The sequence below is a fragment of the Sphaerodactylus townsendi genome, linkage group LG11, assembly GCF_021028975.2.
Source record: "Sphaerodactylus townsendi isolate TG3544 linkage group LG11, MPM_Stown_v2.3, whole genome shotgun sequence".
In the NCBI taxonomy this organism is placed as follows: Eukaryota; Metazoa; Chordata; class Lepidosauria; order Squamata; family Sphaerodactylidae; genus Sphaerodactylus; species Sphaerodactylus townsendi.
Genome location: NC_059435.1, coordinates 50195505 through 50216858, shown reverse-complemented (window position 1 = coordinate 50216858; position 21354 = coordinate 50195505). Strand labels below are relative to the sequence as shown.

Here is a 21354-nt window from a genome sequence, read left to right as displayed (position 1 = left end):
ATTTTTAAATCTTCTTCCTGTTTGGTTATTGGAGGAGGATCTGCATTTTAAGTCTCATTGACTGGACCTATGTATGAATAGATGTTGCACTATGGCAGTTATTTGCAACTGCCAAGCAAGACTATTCCAGTTGTGAATGAAGTACAGTATCCAGCAGTACACAGATGCAGTCAAAGCTGTCTATTCTGTCTTCTTTCCTTTTCTATCTCCTGAACCTAATCGGTTCCTTACCCTTAACTTACTATGTATTGTTGTTTTTAGTTCCTGTTTCTTCATCCTCACCAATACTTGATCAAAATCTCCTATTCCTGCTTATCTTCTATCCTTTTAATGTTCACTTTACTAGTTAATCTTCTATTTACATTTTTAACTTTGCTTTGGTGGCTCCTTTCCGAGACCTTGTCTTATGGGGCACTTCTGTCTTTCCAGCATGTCTCCATCTTAATCGCACTACTCTTCATAGTATACAAACCATTTTTGTATCATAAGAAAGATTAAGGTTTCATGGGTACTAGAACTTATTTAAGTCAATACAAACAAAGCATTGCATGTACAGATACCATTTTGTAATTTGCTGTCAGTAAAGCAGTCAGTGCTGTAGATTTTCCATCATAATTTTTCCATCAGAGGAATTTTTCTGAGCCTTTGTTCATGCAAGGCCATATGCTTGTGAAGTTTTTTTTTAACATTTTAAAGTGTTTTGGAAAGAGGAACAAAATAAAAATGGGGGCACTTATATTGTGCTTAGTGCATGTAATTGTTTGAATGTGAGCTCTCTCAGCGCTGTTCCTGACTTTGATTTAAATGCCAGTTCAAGTCAAATCAAGTCAACATTTATTGACTGACTTCAGACTTACTGACTGAAAGCATTACCTTGGGCAGCTTGTGTTGCTCTCTATACCAGACAGAAATGCAGTCCAACACTTCACTTCACTGGCTTAGCTTGTTCGAAAATATCCAGCTTCATTATTGCTGACTAAATTTAGAAACATATGAGATGTAAGCAAATATATATCTCACTTGAAATAAAATAATTGACTGCCATCCTAATAGATAATTTTATGGAAACAGTCCCTTTCACAGTCGTAGTTGTGTTATTGTTTTCCCCCTTGGTGCAAAAGAAGTAGAGATGTTGGATATTTTTCAGTTTTCAGCAACTAAACTTACAGCTGATAATCCATCTACCCACGACAAGGAACTGTGCAGAGCACCTGTGAGAGCTCCCCCTGCCAGCAGGGGAAACAGAGTTGATGATGGAAAACCATGATAGAATATAGAAGACTGGCTTCTGATGGCCAGCTAATTTATTCTTCTGATTGAAATGACACATAGTTAACTGTATGTTTCCAGTGATAGCTGTGTAATCAGCTGTGGGAAGAAACAGTTTTACTAGAACGTCTGGACTGCGTCTACCCAATCACCTCTGGCTTTTTTTCCTGCTCAATACTCCCCTTTCCCTTAGCTTGTTTTCTGAACATTTTTAATGCAGGTGATCACCTGGCTGAACGTGGGAGTTCCTGTTTCAAATAGAAAAGCAGCTTGCCTGTTCACCTGGGTGTGCAGCTGTAGGAAAAGCTTTAAAAGCTACTTTCGAGTGCTTTCTTCTGTCTGTGCCGCAGCTGTATAAGATTGTGACCTTGGTAAATATCCTGTTGCTCCTATGTCAGACTGTTGACATGCAGTAATCTTGTTGGCAAAACCATTGGGTGGGCGGGTGAGGAAATCATCTTTATTTTGGAAGTCTTGATTAAGTTAAGTGAAAAAAGTAATACCAGTAGTAATTCTGTTAAACAGCAGAAAATATTACTTTACTTTTCTATACAATGCTACATTTTATTAATTTTATAGCACAGTATAACATGCAAACTAGGCAGCCAACCCGCCAGTGGGGAAATGTCCTGTCTGTTTAATAGATATTTAATATGTAGAAATTTGCAGTTGAAGCTTTTCATGGCCTGGAGCGAAATATTATCACTTGATCATTGCTGCAGTTCACACAAATGAAGGGGGTGGGATACAGGAACCAGTTTAAAAGATGGCAGCTGTACATCAAAGCAGCTGCTGCTCTGAAATCACCACCCTGAGCCCTTCGGGGGAGGGCGGTATATAAATCTAATAATGAAATGAAATTAAATCCAAGGCAGAGTAGCACTTGGCTCTTTTCTTTGCCCTCTGGACATTTGTCCAAATGAAGGGTCTCAAGTATTCCCTCAGAAACAGGAAATAATCTATTGAGAAATGGGTAGGAAGATACAGTTAATGTATTTTGGGGGGCAGGGTTGTCAGCCTGTGTGAGAACTTTATAGTCAAAAAGTGGATATCAGTGTAGTATGTAATGGCCAACTATGTACATTACACATCTGACCTAAAATTATTCCAATAAAGGGCATAATCTCTGGTCCTATTTGTTATGTGTGAAAGCCAGCATTGCGTTGGCAGCATGAGGTGTAGTTAGTTGTGGGTGGTAATGGACAACTACCAATAACGAAGTTGTTTTTGTGACTCTTGCAATCTGATATCTGCTTTTCTAAATGTTAAAAGTGATTCTAACTGTCCCCTGTACAGGCTGATGTTGTAGTGTTAAAACTATTCTTTCATTCTCTATAGACTTTAAATTTGAAAGGTAATCTAGCTTTGATTGTAAAAAACTTGGAATGATATATAAAAGATATTGAGGAGGACAAAAAAAAAGGACTAGCTGTATTTCCTTGAACTCAAGCTGATGTATTAATATAGCTCTCTTTGATTTCTCAGTGCCAGTGGGTTTTAATGTATGTGGAATACTTTCTATCAAATAATAATAGGACTGGACTCAGCATTTCTGAAATATGTCTATTCTCCCACCGGATTTGCAGCCCACACAGGGAAGTAATGTTATTTATATGCAACAAAAAAGAATAATTTCTGAATTCAGGCCTTCACTGAAGATAAAACCTCAAAATGACACAGTCAAATAATATTTTAGTGACTCTTGCAATGAAATAATAGATATATTGACATGTATTAATCTTTATGCACGTTGGTTCAAATATTTCCATATGTATGTAGTGGAAGCTGTATTATAATTTGCAGTGTTGTGTCAAAAGTAAAAGACTGATTAAGTGCCCCTATTCTTTTTCAGTTAGTTCCATTCCATCTATGTGTTTAGTCCTTCATTAATGCTACTAGGGTGACAGAAGCCATGTGGTGATAATCCTCCTTGTGTCTTTTTTCATTTGCAGATAAAACAGTAGTGAAATTTGTTTATATGTACCTGTCCTGGGGATCCAGGGACAGGTTAGGGATCTTACTTGTGTACTGTCAGCCTAGCTCACCATCAGTGTTTTGACTGAGTTTGGTTAAGATTGTCTGAGGCCTGATATTGAAGACCCTTCAACCTTCATGCTGAGTCTTCCTTGTCTCTCAGAACTCAGAGCTTTGCAGTTACCATGGCAACTACTAGAGTGGCTGGATTGTTTTGGTCTCAATACATCTGCTTTCCTGTCCCTCTCTAGGTATCTAATTGAGGAGACTGGGTTGAGGCCAATGTCATGAACTGATCATTACTTGCTTATGACACATTTGGCTTCGAACCGTTTTCTTCTGGCAAGAGAGGTGATTAGTTAAACTACAGAACCTTCACGGAGTCTCCTGATTTCTAGAATGTTTTCAGGAATTTGGGAGATCTCTACAATGAAGTGTCTATTGATATCCTGTTGTTGACTTGGAATGCTGTTCTGGCTTGGCTTGTAGATGGATTTTTTTTCCCCTAGTGTCCTCTCTCAATTGGCTTCTCCCTGGGATACTGTGGATCTTTGGTTGATCTGAAATGCGCAGAGAGATGGATTTATGAATGTCTCATGTCATCCTGTTGAGTTCATATTCAAGTTGGTGGATTGATAGAGAAGTTGGAGGTTTCCGTCTCCATTGCGGCAGCTGAACCTTATCGAGCAGTCCTTTTAAAGTGGTACAGAGCCAGTGTGGTGTAGTGGTTAAGAGTGGCAGACTCTAATCTGGAAAACCAGGTGTGATTCCCCACTCCTCTGCATGAAGCTGGATGGGTGACCACGAGCCAGTCTTAGTTCTCTCAGAACTCTTTCATCCCACACAGAAGCAGACAATTGCAAACCAGATCTGAACGTCTCTTACCTTGAAAACCCTGTGGGGTCGCCATAAGTCAGCTGTGACTTGACAGCACTTTCCAGCACACCACCACTTGGGTCCTTGGCCGCTAGAGCATTCCCACAGGGAGGTCATTCATCTGTAAACCAAGAATTGGCAAATTGATAAGAGAGCAGGCAAAGTCACTCACGTTCGTTGAGACCTGGATGCTAGATTAAATGTGTCTCTGCATGAAAAAAAATCAGGAAGCATTTGCTTATCATACTTGATCGAGTTCTTTTTCTTTTCTTTCCTTGACTGATGTAGACAGGATGATCAAAGTTGGGAATAACATATGTAAATTTGTTCCTTGCTGTTTCTGCTGCTTAAAATTTGTCAGTTTGTGGTTAGGATTACTCTGTCCAGGATTGTTTAAGTCTCTTTGGTTGAGAATGTGAAGAATAATATTAAATAAGGAAGATATGGACAAAGTTCCAACACATAAACTACATCATTTTCTTGTTGTGTGACACAGATATTAGGTGATTTTTAAAGCTCTCTGGATGGCAAGCCTGTTATGAAAATAGAAAAAAATATGCCACTGTCTTTTGAAATGTATAATTTTTTTTTGTCCTCTGGTCCCTGTCAAATGTGTCTGAGTTTCTTTGAGAACGTGTGCATGTGTATCAGTTTACAGTCAAAACAAAAACTTATCTTTAAATGGGTCAGGAGTTTATTGCTTCAGACACCCTGAGGACAGAGTCATAAAACATCCTGCAGTGGCGGTAACAGATTTGCAGACAACTCAAGGGTCAAAAGTTGAACATGGTCATGGTATTTTTTATTTTAATGCAGTACAAAAAAGCGCTACATTTCTAAACCACTTCTTCATATCTCCAAAAGTTCTCTATTTCATTTCTTTGTTTTTGTTTTTCTCCCCTTTACACATCCTTTTGCAAACACGTTGTTTTTCTTCAGGGAATCTGAAAAAGTACAGTTCAGATTTAAAAAAAATTAGTGTAACCAAAGGCAGTGCCAAAAGATTGCAAGCATAATATGTTCTACATTTCTTTATTCCAAGGGGAGCAAGTGCATCTGTTTCTGTAGCTGAGGGGTTTTTTTGTGTTTTTCTTTGGATTTTCCAAGCAACATTTTTGCTTTTGATTTAAGGAAACAAGAGCATAAAGGCAAAAAGCAAGATTGTGACATAATCCTTCTTAAACCTGGTGTTAATAGAAAGTTACCATAGCTTCTTTGATCCTCATCCTGCATGGTTCTGCACAAAGTGAGCAGGAGGATGTAAAGGATCTGTTTTTAATGTTATGATCTGGGATCCAGGGAGGAGGAATTCTTTTTTACTTCAAGATTGATTTCATGAACTTTGTGCATCTGTTCCTGATTTGTGAAGGATTGTGGCCATCACTAACCCACTATCCCCGGGTGCCCAAACCCCACATGTTATTTGGAATATGTTCTTGGTGGAGGCCTCTGCAAGTGGCTGGGAATCACATGATTGGTACAACCTCCAGTTATCTCTCATGCTTTTCATACACCATTGGTATAGGTCTGCATGCACAGGATACTATGCCCACATTCCGAGCAGGGTACAGAGGTGGTTTGTAAGCAATGAGACCCACTTTCGTGATTAAGATGATGACCCTTCTGGATATTGATCGTCTGCCTAGAGTTCCATAAGCTACAAAACATTTCAACAGGGCTAAACTTCATCCAGAAACAACACAAGGGGCTCAGGGCAGTGTACAAGAGGACCAACCGCACAACAGCTGTTGTTATTAGTATTTCTCTTTCTTAATGGGTGGTTCCCACTATCCTCTTAGGGAGGCAGGAATGATTTTTCCCCCCTCCTTCCTGTCTCCATTGTGGGAGTCACACATCCTTCAGTTTTTTCCTGCCTTATCAGGGAGACCAGCTAGAAAATAACCTGTCCTAGTCTGCTTTCTGTTTCTGATTCTGTTCATTTAACTTTCACTCCTTTATCTTACTACTCTTACTTAACTCTTGTAATGTCTCAGGAATCAGGAGTCGGAGGAACAAAATACAACACTTTATTCCATGGATGCTACTCACACATTGCATAAAATCACTCTGCAGCTGTGCTCAATATAACACAAATACTAATTACCAATTACCAATTACCAGTGCAGCAGCTGCAGACTCTTAAAACAATACAGTACCTCACATCAATACAATACATTACAACTCTCATCTTATCTCTGTCTCACTCCTTTTCACCGTAAAAACCTGCATGCATAGTTGGGCTTCTGGAGGAGGGATGACTTGAGTGCAGTTTCTCAACTTGCCAGGTGTGCCTTTTTTCAGCTTATCAAGCTGTAGAGTGAGAGGAAAGCAGTGGATCCTCTCAGAGATGTAATTAGAACCTCTAAACTAGGCAAATATTGTCCCAAACATGGCTGCTCTAGCCATGGCCTGCAATATGCTCCAGCAGGTGCTGGAAAAACATGCCAAAAATGCCGCTTGCAGAAAGCTCTCTCCAAATAGCATCGGCCATTTTCAACACATGGACCAAGACTGTGATGAAGTTCCCACCGTTTCTACAGCCTTGTGAGAAGGACCAGGAACTCACCCACCCACCCCCATTCAAACCCCCAAACAATTGGAAATTAAATCCGGATGATAGAATAGTAATGCAGTCACCCAGGAGCCCTTCGCCCTCCCTACAGAATTTTTCTCTCTTATCAGGTAGACCGACAGAGAGATTTTGTCTTCAGGGTGCCTTCAGTGCATACAGGGCTCCATCCATAGAGCTTTTGGATATCCTAGATGAGATTATACATGTCACTTCCAGGTAGTTCCCAGATTTGACATCATGGCATTGGCCATTATTTTATTTTTCCTTCACCACCGTCAGTGGGATACGGGAGCTCAGTTCAGGCAACCATGCTCTGCGTTCATGGTGTTAATGGGAAGAACAGAGAAAATAATCCCTGTGCGATGGCAGCCTATGTTTGATTTTTCTACGGTCGCAGTAAAATCAATAGAAATTTCAAGTTGAAATAGACTTCATGCCTTATTTTTTTTTTTTAAGTAGCATGGATTTAAGATAGTTTTTGAATGTTTATGATTACAATTTTTGGGGGAATTGCCGGTGTTTCTATTTCTCCCCCTTTGCATGGGGATAGCTATCAATAATAGCTGTATTGTATATATAAGATCTTTTACCTGCATAGAGAATAATGCAATGTGTGGATGGAGGGGATTCAAATTTCTCCTTATGTCATTTTAGAAGTTATGAGTTCTATTAACATGTACAGACCTAGTTGTGCTATGATGTCATGCGCAATCTCTGGCGTTGCAAGAAATTTTTCTTGGACTCATTTCTCCCGCCCAGTTGCTCCCTAAATGTTTTTATGCACACATGCACATAGATATGAGAAGCATTCTTTTGCATTATTTTATTGAGAAGGATGGATACGTTCTAGGTGTGCATTGTGTAGATGCCAGAGTATTCAAAGAATAGCTTGTTAATCTGTCTAATGAGTAAGAAGCTTTGTAAGCAGCATGATATTTTGCAAAGAGGCTCGTTCCTGCACACTCAACAGATCTGATTACCATGTGACAATTTACAGTAGCCTTTTGTGGGAAGAAAACAGAGGCCTTCAGAGGCTTTGCAAGCTTTTAATCATCTTCAGGAAACCATGGCTTTTATTTTGTTGACAGTGCTCAGTTGGGATTCCATACTCAGAATATCTCTTCATGCTGCAAATTAAAATGCAACATGTCTGAATGAAGCTGTTCCCCACCCTACCTGCTGATGTTTTGAACATTAGAATAAGCTTGGAGTAATTTTTTACCGTGTTTCCCTGAAAATAAGCCCTACGTTGAAAATAAGCCCTATCATGATTTTTCATGATTTTTGGAGGATGCTTAAAATATAAGCCCTCCTTCAAAAATAAGCCCTACCGGTAGTTTCAGATCACAATTGCGGACAGTGCCTTGTGCTCCCTGCCAATGAGGATGCACCTTGTGTCGCATGTGAAGGGGGAAGCAATGAATTGTGAAGGTAACCGCATTTCCCCGAATATAAGCCCTACCCCGAAAATAAGTCCTAACGCATCTTTTGGTGCAAAAATTAATAAAATTAATATAATTATTTTTGGGGAAACACGGTAGTTCCTTCATATGCCTACTACCTGTCCTCTGAATCCGTGCCCCTCCTGGCTTATTAAAACCTGCCGGGAGGTGTTACGACCCCACCTGTTGAACATCATCAATGGCTCTCTTGAGCAAGGAGTCTTTCCAGGTGGGTTGAAGGAGGCAGTGGTCCGCCCACTCTTGAAAAGACCATTGTTAGATCCCAGAGATCTGGCCAATTATCGCCCTGTTTCGAATCTTTCGTTCCTGGGGAAGGTAATTGAGAGAGTGGTGTTGGAGCAGCTTCATGGTTTCCTGGATGACACATCGGCCTTCGATCCCTTCCAGTCTGGCTTCCGTGCTGGGCATGGGACGGAGATGGTTCTCGTCGCCTTCACAGGTACGCTCTGTATGCAGCTTGACCGAGGCGGATCGGCGCTGCTGGTATTGTTAGATCTGACCGCAGTGTTTGATGTGGTCGACCACGACCTTTTGACCCACTGCCTGGCCATTTCCGGGGTGCAGGGTACTGTCCTTCAATGGATTGTCTAATTCCTCCAGGATCGGAGTCAGCAGAATTGTGAATGCAGGATGCAAGCCTCCTGGAAGTGCCACGCTTCGTGCGGGAGTGCCCCAGGGGGCGCTATTGTCCCCGCTATTGTTGCTATCTATTTGCGACCCCTTGCTCAGTTGGTATGGAGCTTTGGGCTGATCTGTCATCAGTATGCTGATGACACTCAGCTCATTCTGTTGATGGAGGGGGGAATGGTTGCTGCCCCTGCAGCTCTGCAGCATTGTTTGGAGGCGGTTGCTGGTTGGTTGCAGCAGATCAGGTTAAACCTTAATCAGTCGAAGACGGAGATCCTTTGGCTTGGTCATGGGGGTGAGGCTGGGAATTTCCAGCTGCCGGTGTGGGAGGGGGTCTCATTGGCGCCGACCTCCTTCGTTCGCAGCCTGGGGGTCCACCTGGATTCGTCTCTTTCAATGGAGACGCAGATGGCCCATACAACCCAGGTTGCATTTTTCCATCTTCATCAGGCCCAGCGACTGGCTCCCTTCCTCTCCCACACAGACGTGGCCACGGTGATCCATGCAACAGTCACCTCCAGGTTGAACTATTGTAACTCACTCTACGCGGGCCTACCCTTGCGTTTGATCCAGAAGTTACAGCTGGTCCAACATGCGGCGGCCTGTCTGCTTACGGGGGGCACCTTTCATGATCATATTCAACCTGTGTTGCGTTGCCTGCATTGGCTCCCAGTTGAGTTCCGGATCATCTTCAAGGTATGGGTGCTGACCTATAAGGCCTTATGTGGCCTGGGACCCTCGTACTTTCGGGACCGCATTACCCCATATGTCCCTGGTAGGCCTCTGCGTTCAGCAGAGGCCAATTTACTGGTGGTTCCTGGCCCCTCAATGATGCAGCTGGCCTCCACTCGGGCCAGAACCTTCACAGCCCTGGCCCCTGCCTGGTGGAACACTCTTCCTCCAGCTGTCCGGGCCCTGCGGGATCTTGGCGAGTTCCGCAGGGCCTGTAAGACGGAGCTGTTCCACCGGGCTTTTGGAGTGTCCAGTCGCTGATAAGTGCCCCCATTTTACTCTCCTGTGTTTGGGATCCCTTACCATCTATGGGACCTCCCCCCCCTCTTTGGGAGGGTTTTTTAATAAGGGTTTTATTGCTTATGCTGTTTTAATATATTGACCACTGTGTTTATTTTAAATGGGTTTTTAATTGTATATGTTATATATTTATGTTGTTCACCGCCCAGAGCCCTTCAGGGGTAGGGCAGTATATATAACTCAACAATAAACAAACAAACAAACAAACCAATCAATCTCTAGATTGGGAAGGAATTTGAACATCTTAGAGAGTTATGCACACTATAGCTAGTAGTATAATGATTAGAATATCAGACTAGGACTGGGTTCAAGTCACTGCCGTGCCATAAAACTCATTGAGTGACTTTCTGCCTACCTGTCAGAGTTATTGTGAAGAATAAACAGTGAGGGAAACTATGTATACTGCTGTTACTTCGAGGAAACAGGAGGCAATGAAAATGTATACCACACATCTCTTCTAATGAGCCCGGCCTTCCAATCTTGACATTACTGTGTGCAGGAGGTGGCCTTTGTTAGGAGATTCGTTCAGTTTTTGCTTGTTAAAGTGTAAATTAGCTCATTCATCGCCTTCAAATCAACGTTGCTTGGAAAACAATTTAATTCTCTTTAGCGTGGCCTGACTGGCAGAGGTCCGTCCCCTTAGTTTAGCGCTCTGTAGGTTGAAATCAGTAGCTTCTAAGAACTAGAGTGGGAAAGCAATACTTTAATGAAGCCAGTTTGGCACTTTATCCTTTGATTTACCAGCAAGTGGTAGATGTCCTTTCAGAACTAATGGCCACACGCAGAAGCACAGTTTATGTGTGGATACTGGAGATTTATAACATGGCTTCAAAATAAGAATGCACAACTCATTTTATATTTGATAAATGCAGTGTTTCAGCAATTAAATATTTTTCTCACACTTCCCCCTGCCCCTTTTCTTTCCTTTTACTGACTTTTGGCTGACCTGATTATTTGCCATTTAATGTGAAAATGTAATCTCTGAAAGCATCTTTGCTGCCAACAGGAAAACCTCTTGGGCTTGCTTTTATTCAGAGATTAGGTTCTTCTACACATTGTTTTAGCCTGAGTGTGAATATTTAAATCCACAAGGAGGTTTCTTTCAAATGCTGCTGCTACACTTGCCTTTATGATCCCCTTAAATTATTAAGCTAAATGCCACAGTGTCAGTGGCTCACTAATTGTTCCTGTGTGAATATTCAGTGGAATCATTTGCATAGGTTCTCGCCCATGTCATGTCAAAAGGTGGTATGATAGAGTAACAGTAGAGTAACAGGAACAAAGCCGCTTCATAAAACAGCAGACCTAATTTGGTTTCAACTTGCAAGAAGAATAGTGTTTCAGGAAGAAGAATGTAATTCTCCAGGAGACATAGAGCATCTTGCTGGGTGTTTCTTGCCTTTGCTCAGGGAGGCAGGAAAAAGAATTCGCCACTTCCTGTAGAGGCTCAGGATTCCGTTTTGTCAGTTATTTTTCCTGCCTCTACAGGGAGCGCCTGGATTCTTTGACTCCTCCAGCAGTTTGGTATTTCTTTTGCTTTCCTGTCCTGTCTTTTCTGGCTATTTTACTAGTCTTCCTTCTTTCTCCCTAAATTAGTTTAGGTGAGTTTCTCAGATCTAGAGGGACCCAAGCTAGCAGTTTTTTGATTTTCCCGCCTTTTGTAGTTAGGAAAAATGGCGGACCAACGCTTCTCTCCCCAGAAGGAAGTTTTTTTTCCATCTCGGCTGCTGAGGCGACAAGGCATGCTGCTTGCAGCAGGGTTCCTCAAGCCTCTGCTGCAACGATGGTTTCAGGGCCACGTGAAACAATTAAATGTAATTTGGAGCACATGTCCTAGAGAGGGAATGGTGCAGGGATTTTGTTTAGAAACCTGGCCCTTTGACTGGACTAATATTTTATTATATGTAAAAGCAAAGGTGAGCATTGTTACAAAAGTTCCTGTTTGGACCACAAAAAGTATTAAAACTTAATTAAAAGTATTAAGAGGCCGGCCTGTGCAGAGGGTAAAGATATATTGAATACTTTAATTTAAAAAATCCTGGGATCTGGGCTACTAATTTTTTTATTTATCAGCATTAAGTGGCAGCTGATTTATAGCAATCCCGTAAAATTTTCAAGGTGAAAGACATTCAGAGGTACTAAGCCATTGTCTGCCTATGTGTAGCAACCATGGTATTCCTTGGGGGTTTGTCATCCAAATACTGACCAGACAATTTGCCAACTTGGAGCTTGCAACCGAAGACCAGGGCTGACCCTGCTTAGTTTCCAATAGGCCATGACTTCAGGCTAGTCTGGGATATCCAGGTCAGAACATGCTACTACCGGTAGATACATAGGTCAAAATGAGATCAAAGCTGTTCTCTGTGGCATACTAAAACTCTTCTCTGTCTATTTTGGAGAGCAAGCCCAGGAACTTGATTTGTCTTTAAAAAGACAGAATAAGGCCAGAGTAAATCCTGGGGTCCTTGTACTCAATGCTTCTGGAAAACTAGTCCACTGCATTTAGCATAAGTGTGCCTTGGCACTCGGCTAACTACAGGGAAGGAGCGACCCAAACCTTCATGTCTCCTGACTACTTGAAATCTTGCTCCATTTTATGAGAAAGCCGAATCACACTATTAAGAGCTTACTGAAGGAGCACTGATTTGTCATTTTGCCTGGGGAAGCTTTCCTCCCCTTCCCTGGGGCTGGCGTCTAAAATTTCTAGCTTCTCTGTATAACTTTGTGTTTTGTGGGAAGGAGAATCCACTCCAGAGGGATTCTATATTTAGCATTCAGTACAGGTTTCTGCAGTAATATACAAGGTTTGTAGGTAGCTGTATTCCTCTGTAGAAAGATTCCCTAATGATTATCAACCCAAACATTACAAGCCAGCAAGTTTTCAAGTCTCTCGCCAGGAGTGGCACAAATAACGGTTAGCAGTGCCCATGCAGTGCCTGGCTGTACTCAGTGATGTGCATTTTCTGAAAAAAATTGAATTAGAAAACTTTTCAGAAAAACGACTAGTGCCCTAAATAATGCACCATCTGATTTAGTGTATTGTCAAAGGCTTTCATGGCCAGATTCAACTGGTTCTGGTGGGTTTTCTGGGCTGTGTGGCCGTGGTCTGGTGGATCTTGTTCCTAACATTTCGCCTGCATCTGTGGCTGGCATCTTCAGAAGTGTATCACAGAGGAAAGTCTGTTTCACACTGTGATTTAGTGTGTTTATTTTGGACTTATATGTCATATACAAAGTATTAAAAGTATCCCGTGTTAATTTTGTGCTCCAAAACCAGCAAGTATCTGAACTTGAAATATTTAATTAGGAAAACAAATCAAGTGCACTTTAAATTATTACAATTAAATCCAGAGCTTTGTATAGAGAATATTTTCATGGAATAATACTTGAAAAAAATTGAAGACGTTGTGACATTTACTTCGCTTACAGTGTTTCAATTTAAGAAAAAAGACAAAAGGCGCTGAAAATTGTCGTACTAATTTTAGTGCACATGAAGAGCTGTGTATGACATGCCTCAGACATCACGCAGCTCATCTATTTCAGTAGAGTTTAAGTCACTTCCATGGAGATTATTGGGGCACCGCAGTTTCGCTGTTACTCTGCATAGCATCACTTGCGTTAACTTGTCAGTTCCAAATCAGATTGGCAATTACAATACCTCTTCCACAGGGCGAGGTGAGAAATTTTAACTTTGTTTTTTATTTGACCTGCACAAGCAGTCATGAATTGATCACTTGGTTTTTAAAAAATGTATGTTGTTAAATGTGTCTGTGTTTCCCAGTTCCATTTTTCAGATCAATCACAGATATATGTATTCTCTCACATAGTTCCTAGGGATAATCACCTGACAAAACATTAGTTACAACTTTGTAATAATCTTGCATTAGGAAAGCCATCCCTTTGTTGTTATTTAGTTTTATGAAGCAGTGCAGCTTTAATTATGGGAAATTTTATTCTCCACATCTATGGCTCCATCCGTCATATTGTGCTACTTTTTTTTCCTTGCTGGGAGTTCAGTGGATTTCCCAAATTTAACTAGAAACCAAAGCTCAAATGTTAGGTATTTCTGTCTCAGCGCCCCTTTCCACATTCTACGTCTAAACCTTGCCTTGAGTCCAAAAGCTGTCTCTCATTGATTGTAGCCAAATTAATAGGCATTGATACAGGCACCTCCTCCTAGGGCCGTGGTGGTGAACCTATGGCACTCCAGATGTTCATGGACTACAATTCCCATCAACCCCTGCCAGCATGGCCAATTGGCAAGTCCATGAACATCTGGAGAGCCAAAGGTTCACCACCACTGTCCTAGGGAACCTACTTACCTTATTTGAGCCACAATGCCCTATAAAGATTTTTGGTGCACTACCAGTAATCTTATGCTCATGAACTCTTCATCAAGATTGATGTTCAGTACAAAACTAAGGGGAGAAGGGAGAAAAGAGGAATACATTCTTCTAAATCCACTGAAGGCTATGAATTTAAAAAGGTATCATTCTGTTTAGAATTGCACTGCTAGTGACAATTTCCTTATCAGTTTCTAGGTGGAGACCCATCTCTACCAATAGGTCCACAAACATTTTGAACAGAATTAGCAGCAATTAGAAGCGTAACATGCTGATCAAAATATCATGTTGGCAAAAAGCTTCATTTGTTGATTCCTGAATACAACCGTGTTCAGGTCAGGAGAACAGGCCAGGCCAGGATTTGTTGGCTCGTTTTCCTATTCAGTTTGAAACCTTATGTACCAAGAGAACAACCAGGCATGAAGAGATCCAATCTCCCAGTTTTTGTTCCAATGGTCACATAGCATTTTGTAACAAAACACAAATGAACACAGCCATATCTGAGCAATACAGGAAATAGAATGCAAAGACATGCTGCTTTACACGTTATTCTGTATACCTGGTAGTTTAACTCTGAGAGCGCAACTACATTTTGATAATTTGCCGGCTGCAGAATTTTAAATGACGCCAAAACATCATTTCCTGAAAGCAACACAGATACATCCTGTGGCCACTTCCTTTGTTGAGCCTTCTTGCAGTCTGGCCATCTGCTAAATCTTTTGCAGAGTGCTGCACAAAGAGATTATCCACTTCCTCTTTATTTGTTATTTTGTGGTTGGATTAGCAAATCATTCTGTGCTGCTGTGATCCATAAATTGCAATGTTCCGTAAAAGGAGTGATCGCAGATAGCAGAAGGAATATTACATTTAAAAAAACCCATATTGCTAAACCAGTTAGATGCTTAACAATTTGGGGGAAGGTAGATTAATCCTTCCACGATACACTGTTCTCGGACCAATTGCAGATTGCGCTAAAGATAGCAACCAGTGTGATATAGTGGTTAAGAACAGCAGACTCTAATCTGGAGACCCCAGTTTGATTCTCATTCCTCCACATGAGCGGCAGACTCTAATCTGGAGAACCAGATTAGATCCCCCACTCAAATAAGCCTGACGTGCTTCCACATATTCTTTTGGATCGCGAACTACTCAGTAATTTGCAAACAGTCTTCATACCTTACTTTCAACGATACAAATCTTTCAGTTCATTCTGATTTTCATCTGACACATTTACTATTAGAGGAACAGGAATGTTGAAATTTCTTCTACCACGGTTGCTACTTATCTTGTGGAGCACTTAAAATGAAACCCTCTAAGACCTTTTGCTCAGTCAGCTAGTAGTATTCTTGAGGGGGGGGGGGGTTAATATTGTTATAATTTAATGGTTATACATTTATTGTAGTAAGATTTTAATCTTATGATCTTTGCCTTCCACCCTAAGATTTTTATTACCGGTATTTATTTTATGCCAGTAAAGGCACTGATTGATTGATTGATTCATTGTTTGATTGATTCATTGATTGATTGACTGACTGAGATCCCCTGTTCCCCCACATGCAACCTGCTGGGTTGTGCTAATCTCAGTTCTCTCAGAACTCTCTCAGTCTTATCTACCTCACAAGGTGCCTATTGGTTGAAAAAACTGGAGTATAAAAACCAGCTCTTCTTTCTGTTTCTTTTTGCTGCATGGTGAAATGAGTGCAGGCAGTCTAGACGGAGACATCAGCTGTTTCTGTAATACTGCTGGGTATAATTGCCTTGCAGTTGGGGGAAGAGATGTAAACATTCATAAGTGTCATAAGTGTAATTATTGTCTTGTCTTTTTGATGTTTTTCTCTTCCAAACAAAACCTTTTTTACACGAAAGCAGAGTTTACTGCTAAGCTACTGTGATTCTTCTATGAACAACAGAGATACTGTTATGTTGGTTACTATTTAATGAGTTAAGTCAAGTAAGCCTTTATTGGCATCAGGAAAAGAAAGAAAAAAGTTACATATTAGAAGTCAAAAATAATAACAAGAAGTCAAAATACAATTTGCATCTTGAAGCAATTCACTGAGTCTCTATAATATCTAATAATAAATTTGCAACTAGTGCACAATGTGCAGAATCCTCATTATTTAAAAGGAAAAGTATCTTATGGAAGTCCGACAGGCCAGAGCACTTAGCAAATAAAGAGTTTACTGTTTAGTGGTACCACTGTAAGAGAGAGGATGGAGAGTTGTTGTGGTGTAGTAGTTAGAGTGTCCTACTAGGATTTGGGAAGCCTAGGTTTATTTCCCCATTTTGCCACTGGATGATCCTGGGCCTGTTGTACTCTTTGCCTAATCTACTCACTTGGAAGAATTATACTATATGGTATCTGAGAATACGTACCTGTACCTGTGAGAAGGGGGATGCAAGGAAAATGAGATGCCCCTTGGAAGGAGAAAAAGAGGTTGGATTTATACTCTGCCTTTCTCTTGTGTAAGAAGTTACAGCTCACAAACTCCTTCCCTTCCTTTTCCCAAAACAGACATCTTGTGAGGTAGGTGGGGCTGAGAACTGTGAGTAGTCCAAGGTCACCCAGAAGGCTTCATGTGTAGGAGTGGGGAAACAAATCCAGTTCACCAGATAAAAGTCTGCCACTCAGGTGGAGTGGGGAATCAAACTGGTTCTCCAGATTAGAATCCACCTGCCCTTAACCATGCTTGCTCTTCGCAGGTCCCCTCTTGTGTTTTTTACAAATAACAATCATATCTAGACTTTAAAAGACAATAGTAAAATAGCCATCTCTCACATATCTGCGAAGGACATTGCTTTTCTCTGGCACAGAATTTAAGAATATATGTAAATTAGAATTCCTTTTTTACTGGAACAATTTAATGGGAAAAATAACAATTTTACAATTAAAGTAAAATTTAAGCATGCAGATTTGTGCAGTTTTGTGACAGATGTTCAAGAAAATGTATTCTATAATTCTGGAATCCCTCAATCTTAAAAGTTCTGCTCTATCCAGAAAAGCCTTAATTTGCTGGTTCCTCTCATCTGTACTTCAAAAGCAATCATATTGTGCGACAAGAAAAAGGACTCTCCCCTTCTGTCCTTATAGGGGTTTTCCCCCTGGGTGATAGGACCTTGCTCTGCCAAGGGAAAAAAAAACCTGCCACAGTGATTAATTTATTCTTAATGTGCAGTGTTCTGCTTGAACTGTTTTTTTTAAATACCTATCTCAAGGTGATGTCAGATAGAATACTTTAAATAAAATCGCTGTCATTCCTTATCTATACACTTGCAGCCCTTTCAAACTAGAACCCCTTTCAAACTAGAAGCGTTGCTCCTTCTTTTGCTAAGAGAGATCTGGTGGCATTTTTAACATACCAAGTCCATTAATCGGCACACTAGAGGATAATAAGATTAGCCACTATAGATACTCTAGATATTTACACACATTATCGTTTCATGTTGGAATCATGTTCTAATCCTGCAGAAAGCTTCTAAATTTTCTTTTTCATGCATCTGTTTGTGAAAATATGTCATAAGGAAGAAAAGCCTGTGCTGAATAGATGCAAGAAATGATTCCTCTCATAACAGAAAAATCAGAAGATCCTACCCTCAACAATGACAACAATCTGATATTTGTGTTCCTAAGCAAATCCATAAGGATTACATAAAAAGACGTGGAGAGATGATATAATGTACTGTGGATTTCAATTGTTTCTCAATTCCAGCTTTGATAGGAATGGTGGCTTTTTAAATAATTGAAGTGAGGCATTTTTAAGTCTCTGTGTGGTTATGACTATTGTTGCTTTACCATTCAAGCATCGGGCACATGAAAAAAATTGTGTCTGATAAGGGATCCCTCTCATGGACCCCTCTCAGTGGAAAATAAAACCTTTCCTCCATGGAGTTCCACATTGTTTTTACCCCAAACATTTAATTGCAACCTCACAATGTTTTAAATGACCCCCCTTTTAAAGTGATTCACTTCCTGAAGTGTTTTGAAAACATCTTCAGTGCGATCTATTGACTATGTTTCCACGCTTCTCTGCTTCCCTGAACTTCTTCCTTGGCACCATTTTCTGAGCTCACCCAGTTTCCCCTTTGTTTATTTGCAACATTTAGCTTTTTGATGTTTTATTTGGGGAGGGGAGGCAATCTTCCAAGCATCGAGTATTCCAAGCAAGGAGTAGAGAATGCAGCGCAAGGTTGTAAAGCATTGATTCAACTAACAACAAAAGGGGAAAAATCACAACATGGGATGGATCTGTGGGAATTTGTTGAAGGGAGTGAGTGTGAAACAAAAAGGGGGGGGATTTGAAAAGTTTTTATAAAATTGCTTTAGGGAGGATCTTGGGTGTGGTGAGGGCACCAATGGAAAAAGATGAGATTTTATCAACCATTATAGTAGGTTCGTTTCACAAGTCAAAATTTACAAAGCTGCTAAGGAAAATTTGGCAACTTGCTACCATGTGGCTTGCATGACTCCTCCACGCCTGGCTGCTTGCTACTGATGAACAGCAACCACCCCACAAAAGACTATCTGTTATAGTGGTTAGAGTTTCAGACTCAGATCTGGGAGACCCAGGTTGAACCCCCAGTTTGCTATGGAAGGTCACTGGTTGATACTGAGCCAGTCACATTTTTTCAGTCTATCCTACCTCACAGAGTTGTTGGGAGGCTAAAAAAGGAGGAGAGGTGAATGCTGAAAACTGCTTTGCATCCCCATTGTGAAGACAGGTAGAGTATAAATGAAGTAAATAATAAATACAATTGAAGATGGGGGGGATAGATAAAATGGTGAGTTGGAAGGGGAAAAAGAAGCACGGACAGGTGAAGATATAGGGGTTCCCTGGAGTAGAATAAGAGGAAATAGTGTGGAGAGGGAGATACTGGGGAAAGTGAGGTGTCCTCTGCAAGACCTTGTGGATTTCCCACTGCACAACTGGACCCAGCCCAGTGGCCAGGCCAATGCAAGTTCTCCTGACCCAGGAACTGGATCCACTCAAGTTTTCCCAGAAAGGTTGGATACAGGTGTCAGAGCAAAAGTATGTTGGCTGGTGGGTGGGGAAAAGAGAAGGAATCTGGAAAAGGTGAGAAGCAACAAACTCCTTCCTTTCCTTTCTCCACAACAGAGGTAGAGGTGAGTTTGAGAGAGTTCTAAGAGAATTGTAACTAGCTCATGGTCACCCAGCAGTCTCCATGTGGAGGAGTGGGGAAACAAATCTGATTCTCCAGATTAGAGTCTACTGCTCATGTGGAGGAGTGGGGAATCAAACCCATTTCTCTAGATGAGAGTCTACCAATCTAAACAACTTCACCAACTATTAGATTTGCACTCATAGTGTACTTCCTTTTGTGATACATATAAATGTCTTGCTGTTGCATACAATATTCCAAGAAGCTTACGCTTCAATATGGGCAAAACATATCAGTTTCATTACATTGAGTTTTTATTCTCAAAAGTCCATGTGAGTCAGTACTTATATGCATGAGGAAACCATTCTGATCAATCCGCTTCACAGAAAAAAATAACACCCACCCACCCCCCACCCCCCCCGCCATTCTCCTCTAGTTTCCTAGAATAAAACTCCACCAACCCCAGCAGAGGATTTTTGTTCCAGTAATTGGCCATTTTAAATCCTAAATTCTCGAGAGAAAAATAATCGGTCAATTTTTTATTCCAGCTTGAGCAACATTTATGAGAACAATTTTCTTCACCTAGAAATATTCCCTCCATTTGTTTTTTGTTGTTGTCAATCTGAAAAGGAAGAATGTTTATATAATGTAGATATACAAATGCATATATCTACAGGTGTATATCTCTTGAGTTTACAAATCATGGTGTGTAACTCTTGAATCCCTTAGAGCACTTAAAAACAATAGCATTCGATAATGGTTTCTAAACATATGGTTTTAATTTCTATAAAGAAAAGTTGGCAAACGTGATCTTCAATTATCTTCTATAACTTTAACATCTGTGTAAATGTGCTGTAGGATTAGTTGGCACAATTAAAGGCAGTAAAACCTCTCTGTAGCATCTTGATATTACATTCTTGGCTATTAGCACACTTTTTTGAATGTTGTGAGCTTGCTATTGGATTTCACTGTATTTCTGTACGCAAAAGACTGAGCACTTCAATTACAATAGATTAATTTATTTTTAAAAGAGGATAAATGCTTTGAATCTGATATTTACTAACGTTTTATTTATTCTAAACGTTTCTGTGCTGTCTTTCAACCCAAATAGGGTCCCCAAGGCAGTAAACATCAAAACAGTAAAACATTTTCAACATTAAAACATAAAGACATTAGAGCAACATTGAAAATATACATACGTATGGGTATATCATTGAATTGTTTAACTTTTTAAGCACAAGTAACATCAAAACGAGGGAGGAGGGCAAATAACAATTAGGGGAACGACAAATTAAACAAAAAAGCAAATGGAATTATAGAGTTGGAAGAGATTCCAAGGGTCATCAAGTCCAACCCCCAGCCATGCAGGAACACTCAATCAAAGCACTTTTGATATATGATCATCCAGCCTCGGTTTAAAAACCTCCAAAGAAGGAGACTCCACTAGTAGACAGATAGAGGGATACAGACAAATATCCCTGGAGAGGGAATTCTATAGTTTCAGTACAACAAAAGAGAAGGTTCTTTGGTGACTGGCATGGATAAGTAGGTTCATATAAGAGAAGAAGAAGAAGAAGAAGAAGAGGAGGAGGAGGAGGAGGAGGAGGAGGAGGAGGAGGAGGAGGAGTTTGGATTTATATATCCCCTTCCCCTCCTGTAGGAGACTCAAAGGGGCTTACAAACTCCTTGCCCTTCCCCCCTCACAACAAACACCCTGTGAGGTGGGTGGGGCTGAGAGAACTCCGAAAAGCTGTGACTAGCCCAAGGTCAGTCCTTAAGATATGCTGGCCCCAAGTTAAGCAGGGCTTTAATGGTCAATACTAGCACCTTGAATTGGTCCCAAAAGCAAAGTAGGAGCCAGTGTAGATGGAGCAAAATTGAAATGTTATGGTCATTAAGACCCTCTCCAGTCAACATTCTGGCCTCTGTAGCTTGGGGACAGTCTTGAAGGGCAGCCCCATATGTAGCACACTGAAGTAATCTAATCGAGATGTGACTAGGACATCTGTGTCAGTGACCAGACTGTTCCCATATGGGAAGGGCACCATCCAGCTTTACCAGCTGAAGCTGGTAGAAGGTA

The 21354-nt window shown here is 40.8% G+C and overlaps 1 protein-coding gene across 7 annotated transcripts in view; it reads left to right on the top strand.

Annotated features, from left to right (window-relative positions):
- The window catches only part of PPP1R9A (protein phosphatase 1 regulatory subunit 9A), a 150026-nt gene that overhangs the window by 26424 nt on the left and 102248 nt on the right, over positions 1–21354 (top strand). The gene's annotated exons all lie outside the window — the stretch shown is intronic.